An 11,408-nucleotide genomic window follows, 5' to 3' on the forward strand; every position below is an offset into this window, starting at 1 on the left:
TTTAATTGTTATTTTCATTTTTATTGGTTTTGATTTTTTACCCCCTTTTTTTATTGTTCTAATTGCATTAATTTTGTGTACACTACAGAAGACAGCAAAACAATGTGATGAAGACTTCCGCGGACACAGTCGTTCTGATAGAATGTTCTACACCAGTGATGCCCAAAATACGGCCCGCGGGCCAGATCCGGCCCGCGACGTGGTTAAATCCGGCCCGCCGAAATGTTGGCACGAAGAGTAGACACCCCCCTCTGTTCTAATTGCCTTAATTTTTTTTTAACACAATACAGAAGACAGCAAAACAATGTGATGAAGACTTACGCGGACACAGTCGTTCTGATTGAATGTTCTACACTATTTAACAGTGTCAACTTTGTCGGAATTATTAGTATTGAAACATAACAATCGTGACAGTTCACTGTATACTTAATCATGTTAGTAATACAGTTAAGATCTTACTTATATTAAAGTAACATCAAAAGATCCCAACATATAACTGATAAAGATTAATTTAACAATATTTTTAATACAAAACAAAATAAAAAACAGATTAAGCTTTAAGAAAATTGAATAATTAGCAGCTGTATCAAAATTTCAATTCGTGATTATCAGGACTATACCTTTAGACCTAATTGTTATTGTCGACCCCCTCCCCCCTTTTTTCCCCTGTACAACACATTCATATATATTCTTAACCAAACTCTCCCCATCCCCTCTCCCCCCCCCCCCCCCCCAAAAATACCATCAATGGTTTTAATGAACATACAGGGGAAAAAAAAGAATGTGACGATATGGAAACGATTATCACCTCAAACGCACTATAAGGGCCAGCCACCATTACAATTGACAATAAATCTGATGGAAAGTAGTTCCTTACATTAAAGCTTAAAACACGAATCAATGTTTTATTGAAGTTAATATAAATTTTGGTTCAACATTTAGAATATTTTGAGGGAGCTTTTAAAATTCTATTTAATATAGGTTTTTACTAAAGTGCATTTATTTTTTCACTTAGGTGTCATCCCCAAGTTTTCATGGTGGTCCCAGCTGTTCAAGAGTCATGGACCCATGGGTAATGAGCCCCTTTGCTTCATTGTTGATTGCTACGCTTCAGGCTGTGGGCTCCTAATGGCCGTGGGCCCGGGTTCATTGAACCCTTTCGCGCCATGGACGCTACGCCACTGGATAGCCTCTGAAAGGCACATATGAAGAGCTCTCACGAAGGTCGATGGACACGCATTTGAGACCTAAGAAAGGTAAAGAGAGGTGAAGACGGCCAAAATAAAACTGATACAGACTCCCGGCAGACAAGGCCTTGTCTGCATTAGCGTGGTATTGAAATGTAGGTCGCACACAGGGTTTGCAGGGTTACCTGAAATAATGCAACCAGGGCCGGTCTAACAAATGCCGGATGCTTGCAAGGACACTATTTTTTTACAATAACAACTATTAGATCATGATATTAACGTTTATTATACAACATGTATAGGAAGCAACTCAAAATATAATAGACGCATGCGGGTCAATTAAAGTTAATCGTATGATACACTAAATTTGTTAACCCTTTGAGTCTTACATCTTTAAAAGCCTGTGACAAGAGCCATGGCTGATAGTGATATTTTTAATGTAAATTGCGTAGCAATCGGTCAAATCTGCCAAAGGCGGGCCTTGACTGCACCCATTCCTAAAAATCGGATTCAAAGACGATGCCTTATTATTATGATATTTAATATGTTAATGACCCTAAAAAAATTTTTAGCGGCCTCCGAAAGGGGAAAAGACGCTACTAGTTTTGTTTGAAATGTCTGTCTGACTGTCTGTCCGTCCGTCCCGTTTAGATCTCGTAAACTAGAAAAGATAGTAAAAATCGACATCATAATATTTTAGTCCATTCAAATTTCTGGTGCAACGGTTACTTTTTTCTTTTCTAAAAGCGAAAAAATCCAATTTTTTAAATCACTTATGCAAGCAGTTTTTTCAATAAAATACACCACTTTTAAAAATAGTCACTATTAATAGTAACAAACACGGGAGGTTCTTTAGTAGGGGAAATAACTATTTACCATATTTTAAACAAATTTATGCATATGGTTTTAGACTTTTTGTTAAAAAATATTTTTTTTTACATTTGTATTGCTACGTTATGTAAGTTCTGTCATACTAACTACTACATTTACCCCAAAATAATGTTGACTGTTTTTTAAAGAGAAAAGTATCTATTTAGTATGTATATAAGTTGGACATAATTTAAAAAGGTATTCATATTATCGCATGAACTGAAGCGCTGCAAAAATACGCAGAGCGCACAGCGAAAGGAATATTTATTTATTTTTGTTTTGAGGATTTGAATAAAAGATTGACCCTTTACAAAACAATTAGATCAATTAGATATTCATTATAAGACATTAGTTAGACCGGGCTCACATATTAGGCCTACTTCACATTCACTTTCACCTATCCTTTGGTCTGCTGAACCGCTGCAAGATCTGTCAACCTTCTTTCTCCATTCTTCTCTGTCATTGTCTTTGATAGAATTTAATTCTGAAAATATTGATATCTGCCTTTTTACCTGCCTGGGTGGACAACTTCGGGGGCCGATTTTGAGTTTGTGTTTCCACACAAACTGTCTTTGTAACCTTGTTATTATTTGTTTTCTAGTCAATACTTGATACAACAATAAATGCATTAAATGACAGATTTCATATCTTAAACATAGACCTCAGACATTTTTGAAATTGTAGACATATAAGTAGCGTTAAAACTATGAGCAACAAAGATGTGCAGAAACCTGTTCCAATGATACTGTCCAATTGAATAGATTTTATGTCAAGGCAATTAGCTTCATATAGGGAGAAACTTTAAGAAGAATAACGGAAGATAAACATTTATTTGAAACTTTAAACCTTTAAATGGGTCCCGTTGAAGTAGGAACTAATTGTAAAGATGTGTTTTAATTGGACATTTAAAATGTGATAACGTATATTTAGACAATTTAAATAATTAGCAACAAGTGTTCAATTGTTACACGTACAACTTTACACACTGCATCTATAGACAATATTTAAAAACTCCGAAATATGAGTTAACTTTTCTTTTTCTAAAAATATAAAAAAGGAACGGTATATCTTGTTTTCGCACGCAGGCGACAACAACCCACGAGGCGGCCCTGGTTGTGTGGTATGCGCTCTGGACTGACGTTCGATGGTCACAAAGGTCCCGGGTTCAAACCTTGTCCGCCGCCATCCCAAGTCGCCTGCGGGAGGCTTGGACTAGGCTGTTATTATCTTCAGAAACAGTTTACTAACAAATATGCCAAAAACTTCTCGTCTAGACTCTAGACTCGAGATCTACAAGGTGAAGAACATAAAAGAGTAAATGTCTAGAGTGTAGAATCAAAATTAGGAAGGGATTACTTTGGATTATGTCGTTTTTCAAAATACAAATTGTTTGCAACCACGAATAAAGAATCATTTTTTGGTCAGTTTAACCGCAGCTCTTTCGATCGTGAAGGTGCTTGGTTGTCCTATGCATATGGAAATTAATAACTGGTTAAATTTTGCGTAGTTTTTCACTGCGAGTGGGGGAATTAGTGGTAGGTCAATGAGTCAGTCAGGGCCCTTTGCGCTTATAATACAGATGGGATCTGTGCAGTTTTGACTGAACAAAATAAAATTTATACAATGTCTACAAAAGCAAAATTCCGCGCCAAGGAGTGCAATTGAAGGAGTTCGAACAGTGCTTACACCAATCACACAACCCTCTGGTGACTTTGTGATTCCAGGATTCTTTACGTCCTCAAAGGGAGGAGGGAGGAGCAAGATATAAATAACTCCATGTGTAAGTCAATCTCCAGCCCCTGGCCTCCTTAAGACAACACGCGACAATAATTTCCCAGTAGCCTGGACAAGTTGACTTAACACCCGTTTCTTTGAGGCTCCTGAACGAGCCTCAAAATAAAGCCTCGTTACCTGGCTACGTTATAATCAGATCAACTTGGGAGAGCCCAGCGCGCATCTGTTCATTCCAATAATGAATAAAAACTGGCTGTCATTTTTTCCCTGGTGTCGAGTTACCCTGTAATGCAGGGGCTCTCAACCTGTAATGTGTCTACGACGTTTTGAATCGAGAAGAGGACAAGTACCAGGGGATGTGACTCTTGCTTTAACCTGCTTTTTTTATGACTAGATTAATCTAAGTGCTGTAATTAGCTTAAGGTGTTTCTATTGGCAATTAGCTGGATTACCAATTGACGGCCTTGTGTTTCTTAGTTGATTACTGCGTACATGGAGGTCAGGTCGAATCTTAAATAACAAGTCTTGTCATCATTGGGTCCTAGATGAGCTCTTGGGGCGTGTGTCAGTAACAAGCTAGAACCAAAACATCACCATGTAATTGGGGTCTTTGGAGTGGAATTATTGGACACATGTAACAGGGGAAAGATTTACTGCTGATTTGTTTTATTCATTTTTATTAGTTGATTGAAAGATGAGATGCCAAAAAAGAAATTGGCCTTTTTTAAAATTAATTAGGCATTGATTTAAGCAAAACTTTGTACATTTAGAATGTAATTTCTTTAGTTATTTCTCCTACTTTGCACGAAGCAGTGCAATATTTCCTTATTAATCTATTTGGTTGATTTGATTTCAGAAACAAAAAATGTCATTTCGTATCTTGGTTACATTGTATGACCACAATGTCGGATACACCCCACAAAAACAGATATGTCCACAACAGAGACGCCATTTGGCTTGCTATTTATCATAAAAAGAAATAATTCTCATAAAAAAAAACTACGTTTATTTTAATTAGGATGATATACAGTGGATTTAGTTTTATGTCATTATAGACATTTTTTTTTTAAACAAGGTTACAAAGACAGTTTGTGTGGAAGCACAAATTCAAAACCGGCCTCGGAAGTGGTCTAACCAGGCAGGTAAAAAGGCAGGTTTCAATATTTTCAGAAACAATATCAGAATGAAATTCTCTCAAAGGCAAATGACAGAGAAGAATGAAGATTGAATGTTGAAAGATATTGTGCCAGCAGACCAAAGGATAGTTAAGGTTGAAATTAACGGCATGTGAGACTTTGATGTTTTATAATGATTATCTAATTGATCTAATTGTTACGTAAAGGGTCAATTTCTTATTCTAAGCCTCAAGAAAAATAATTTCCGTAAAAAAAAATGTAAATGTAGTACTTAATATGACAGAACTTACTTAACTCTTAGCAATACAAATGTAAAAAAAAAAAAAAATTTGACAAAAATCTAAAACCGTTTGCATAAATGTCTAAAAAAATATGATGTACGTCTCCCTTACTAAACACCCTCCCGTGTTTGTTACTATTTATAGTGATTAGTTGTAAAAATGGTGTACTTTTATGAAAAAAATGCTTGCATACTTGATTTTAAAAATGAGATTTTTCGCTTTCAGAAAAAAAAATACCCGTTGCATCAGAACTTTCACTGGTCTAAAATATTTTGATGTCGGATTTTCACTATCATTTGTAGTTTACAAGATCTAAACGGGTCGGTGGCCTCTGAGTCCCCACCCAGCTTTAATGGGTTAAGGAATAGTAAATTCGATTGGTCGCTGTGAGCTCAACTACCGGAGTTCTTAGTGGAGCCATTAGTTTTCATGCATTTTGAGCTGCATAGATGAGTTCATGGCGTCTACAGCGCAATGTTTATCCTAGAGACAACCAAAATATGAAATACTTCAAACCAAGCTTTTCTAAGGGGAAGAACATATTTCCTTAGGTACAATGAATACATTTTTTTTTTAAGTTTCAACTTGATCCGAGCATACGTGTGGGAGAAATAACGTGCACAATTATTTAAGGGGACCTTGGGGGAGCTACCACCTTCTACCAAGCGCGTCCCCAGGTGGCGGATAGGGGAAAGACCCTTAGATATAAGGGTTAGCTGTGAATAGCAAATAAACAGCCGCGGACCAACTGGTTTGCAGTCATGGAGGATGAGGTGGAAGTATTCCAGTGGTTAGAATATTTACTAAAAACATCTCAGAAATCCAGGGAAATGATTGCAAAAAGTGAGTATAGGGCGCTCTAACTCTAAACCCGGGTAGATGAAACTCATTAGCTAGGGATAGCAGTTCATCTAAGAGAGACAACTCCGAAATCAAACACCTGCTGCCTTGCAGATGATCTTGGATGATCAAAGGCTATGGGAGCACACCCAGAAAGAAAAGCAGGCTGAAGTCAGAGTCAATGGGTCTCCTGGCGCATAACACATTGACAAGCAACCTCATCTATGTTGGAGTCCAACACTCCAACATAACAATGAGAACGAAGAAGAAGAAGAAGAAGAAATTTAAGGGGACTAAACAAAATATTTAGCTATATTTCTTAATACTGAAGAGTTAATTTCCCTTGTCGGTATCAAACACAATAAATTATTACCAGCAATCAATTGACTAATAACAAAAATGTAAAGTTTTCAACTTGATCCGAGAATGGGTGTGGGAGAAATAACGTGTTCAAACTTTTGCCTGTCAGAGGGAAACAAATCTTTGTACAAATAGTAAAGTTTCCCTTTCAGACCGTGCGATCTATAGGGCAGATGATGTTAAGGTCATCTTTTTTTTTTTATCGGCCAACGGTTAACGAGCAGGGTGTCATGAGCACAACGACCAACCGTCTTTACTTTCCCCAACTAAAGTCAGGTACCTATTAGAGTTGGGTGGACTCAGGGGCGCCCTAAAAATCCTGGAATTCGAAATCCCAGTCTTCACCAAGATTCGAGCCCAGGACCAAAGGTTCAGAAGCTAAGCTCTTAGCCTCTCAACAATCTCGCCCCTATGTATGTTTGGTTCTAGTTAATTTTATGTCTGGTTCATAAAAGCGAAAGAATAAATTGATGTCAACCTGACTGCTAAAAGTATGAAATGTAGTAGAGAACGATAACTCTTTGCATTGTCACAAAAATGTTTTGTAAAATACTACCGTGCTAGATGCTATAACAATGAGAAGTACAATTAAAAGATTATTTAATCTTATGTTTGACTTTGTTTTGTTGTTTTAATAATTGTTATTTCTTTGTTGAATATCACGTATGTATTAACCCGTTAAGTTTCATGAATCTATGTTTTAAATTAACAGTAACTTGAACTATTTAATTAGTCTAATAAATGTATTACAATTTCTGTAAATGCAAGAAGTTCAATTTCCATATGCTTATACAATACTCATGCTGTATTCTAGAAATGGGGTGTTGGGAGTCAGGGATATTTGATATTGTGTTGATTGTTCTGGGGTAGAGAATCCTTATATCATTTTTCTGTCTCTGGTGGTTTCAATAGTTAGGTAGTATGTCTTTGCTATTAAATATTATTTCTATTACTATCATTATATTTTTAGGTTAATCACTTTTCAATTGTTTATGATTTAATACTTGTGAATTATGAGAACTTACAAATAAAAACTATATAAAGCCCACAAAAAGAGTCAAGAGGGACCATAAAAAGAGGCATACAAAGACCAAAAAAAAAGAGGCAAAGAAAAGAGGCCTAAGGCCCAAGGATTCCTATGATGATAAAGCTAAAATTGAATAGCGCAAATTCTGAGGTTTCCTATAGAAAAAAAAAAAAAAAAATACGTTGGCAAAGGACAATGGACAACCCAGTGATCATCAAGTGTGGACAGTTTATGAACAATTTTAACGTGAACTGATGTGTAAACCGTAAACTTATGTTAGTGTCTTATGTGTTGTTGGCAATGTCATCTCTTCAGTACTGAATAAAACAAATAAAAAAAAAACGTTGGCAGTAAAATGCATAAAAAAAAAAACAAAGAATACAAAATACAAAACATTCAATGTATTAGAAACAATCAGGTTGTTAGAAACATTTGAGACGCATGTAACGTCATACACTTTTTACTGTCTTTGGTCTTTTGTTCTAAGATCATCCTCGTGCTCAGCGAGACGTCTTGTTGAGGCCCAGTTTTATTCACGGAAGAGACGTCAATGGAATTATAATACGACATTTAATTCAGCTGTTCTGAGGTGAGAAAGACTGGTAGAATCGCACTGGCGGACTTGTGTTCACAGCTTTTTTCTTCAAAGAACAATTTTGCTGAAGGACGCTTCTCTCGAAAAAAAAAATCTATAAGATCTCAAAAAAGTATTCTAATATTTTTTTTTAACATTGTAACTTCGTGTTTACTCAGTGGCGTAGCTAGGGTGGGGGGAGGAGGGGTAGAATTCGAAAATCCCCACCCCCGGGGCCCGCACTTGCGAAGGGCCCCCAAATGAGTGTTTTTTACATTAAAAATTAAATATTGCGCAAAATGCGGGGGGGGGGGCATAAAGATGAAGCCTCCCCGGCCACCAGACGATGGAAAAATCCTTGCTACGCCCCTGTGTTTACTTGATCAATATTCAAATATGGTTGTCAAATTACAATGCAAATAGGGCCTATAGGGCCTACAACAATTTTTTTAAAACCTGGAAACAATTAAAGAACGAATTCGGGGGCTCCCCCCTGTGTCACCACATCTATCCCCCTCCCTAATGGAGCGTCTCAGAGGCTGAGAAACGCTGACGTAATGGTAAATAGTTCAAACTTACCAACATCTAAATACATATGATGAGATATTTATTCATTATTCATATCTTCAACTCTAAAAAACATACAGTCCTTTTGTCTGCCTTTCAAATGTATAACAATAGCGCTATCATTATACAACACTGATCGTAAGAGATGGTCACAGAGACGTGACATCTAGTGAAATAAATGACATCAAATGTCATAAATAACTTTCGGTGAATATCCGTGCTCACATATCGTTTTCTCGACTTAATTAATCTCTCAGACTTACTAGCGTAGTTTCCCGTCTTTCTCCTGCTGCTAGTAATGAAATACTCAAACAAGACAATGATTAACTGGTTGACGATAGGCGTCACCTTATTTAACTGAGATATATATATATATATATATATATATATATATATGTATATATATACATAGATAGATAGATAGATAGATAGATAGATAGATAGATAGATAGATAGATAGATAGATAGATAGATAGATAGATAGATATAGATATAGTGTTTGAATTGTCTCCTCTTGTTTTAAAATAGTAAATCAAACTAGATCTAGATCTAATTGTTATATTTTGAACACTGATAGTTGAAAGCTTAAGCATCTATGACGTAAGCACACGTCTTGGTACCGTATGGTTTTGAAACATGGGGAACAACTGAAGCAACAACAAAAAAAAAAACAAGCAACAAAAATACAAAACAAAGTACAGACCTTCATCAACAGATTTCTGAGAAATATCTTTAAAATACACTGGTATGACAACGTAGAAAACACCAAACTGTAGGAGATAAGTGGACAGAAAAATATAGAGTTGCAGATCTTAGAGAGGAAGTGGAGATGGATTGGTCACACCCTTGGATAAGTTACCAACTACAGAGCTAGGCAGAATGGAACCCTCCAGGGCACAAGACGTAGAGGAAGACCACAAAGAACGAAGCGACGCAGTGTACAGATGAAGCCGAGAGGACCGGAAAGAGCTGGGAAGCCATTAAAAAACAAGCAAGAGAACGTGGAGAGTGGCGTGTTTTAAACTGAGGCCTTGTGTTCTATGAGGAACGCAAAGGAAAGATGATGATAATGGTGATGATGACGATGGTGATGATCATGATGGTGATGGTGGTGATGATGATGGTGGTGATGATGATGATGGTGATTATGATGGTGATTATCATGATGATGATGATGGTGATTATGATGGTGATTATCATGTTGATGATGGTGATAGTGATGATGATGATGGTGATAGTGATGATGATAGTGATGATGATAGTGATGATGATGATGGTGATGATGATGGTGGTGATGATGGTGATGATGATGGTGATGGTGGTGATGATGAAGATGGTGATGGTGATGAAGATGGTGATGATGGTAATAATGATGATGATGATGACTGGAGATGTTCATACCAGAACTTTAATTGATAAATAGCAAGACACATACCTCGATCTATATCTATTTCAATAGGCTCTATATAGCACTCTTTTTTGGTGTAACCGCTGTACAGAACACAGACGTATTGATAAGCCAAGTAGTTTAATGACCATAATCATTTGTGCACACTTTTCAGCACTGTAGAATCAAATTTTCTAAGCACCCTCGTTTGTAGCACAAAGTACTTTTGATTTTCTAGTTGGCAACAAGTCTTTAAAAAAAAGGTGAAACATATACAACATCATGGCGTGTCATGAAGTTTGAAGATTTCGAAAGAGTGCATCAGAGTGCTGGAGGTCAATTTAAGTTCCCTTTTTCGTTGTCTTCGACGGTAGCTGATTTTGGCCCCCCAAATGTGCTGTGTAAGTGTCAATGCTACAGTGTAATAAAATACTCAGACGCAAGTTTTGAAATACCCATTTCTTGTTTCACTTGATAAGATAAAATAGTTCTTTCCAAAAAAGTCATTCCAGCATAGGTCGGGTTACCTAAAAAAAAACAAGGGAAAAAAACTTTAACTTTGAACGGCGTAAGTTTCTTATCCCTAATTAATACCGACGTCTAGGTTAACGCGTAGGAGGGCTTACACTTATGATAGGAAATTCGAGAGATAAGAAAAGATAAGAGAATGCATTATAAAGAAAATGGTCGACATATTTGGATATCTTATCTTATGTAACAAATGTTACTTCAAAAAAGAAGATAATTACGTCCTACGCGTTTCATAGGTCAGTCTAGTCATGCACGATAACCAGAGACTTGAACTTTGCTAAGTCGTTGGTTTTCCTGGCTGATTCTGGCAACCCATTCTAATAGCACTAGGGAAGAAGGAGCACTTGTACGAATTAGTCTTATCATATGGAATAAGAACTGTACCTCTATCTTTGTGTCTTTCTGACTATTTTATTAGGATAGGGGATATTAAAAAAAGGAGTCGGGAGTCTTATTTTGGATAGCTATCAAAGAGAGTGTGGTCAAGTTTAATAGATCGTTGACCTTAGGGTTAATAACTTAAAATAGCCATGTCAGTTTGTGTGTGGATTAAATGAAATAACTTGATGAAGAATGTCACCAGAAAGCAGTAAGTCAAACGGGAGACATGCTCGTCTGCGTCGCGCAATAAGTTCCCGCCGACTGCCGTGGCTGTAATGACATTTGACTCTGGTGCTGGCCCCGCCTTGTGCGCGTGTTCCGTGAATCAAGCTGTCACACGTCCACCAATGAGATGTCGTGAGATGTTTCGGGGTGGACAGCATCGAAACATGTACACACACACATACTCTGTCTCACACTCACACACACACACACACCAGGTGTCTAGGCGTTACCTGACCGTGTCTATAGTCACAGAGGATTTGATCTCAGTGCCATTGTGTCATCCAGGTTTTAGAAGGTACATGTCACAT

Source organism: Biomphalaria glabrata, chromosome 3 (assembly GCF_947242115.1).
Source record: "Biomphalaria glabrata chromosome 3, xgBioGlab47.1, whole genome shotgun sequence".
In the NCBI taxonomy this organism is placed as follows: domain Eukaryota; kingdom Metazoa; phylum Mollusca; class Gastropoda; family Planorbidae; genus Biomphalaria; species Biomphalaria glabrata.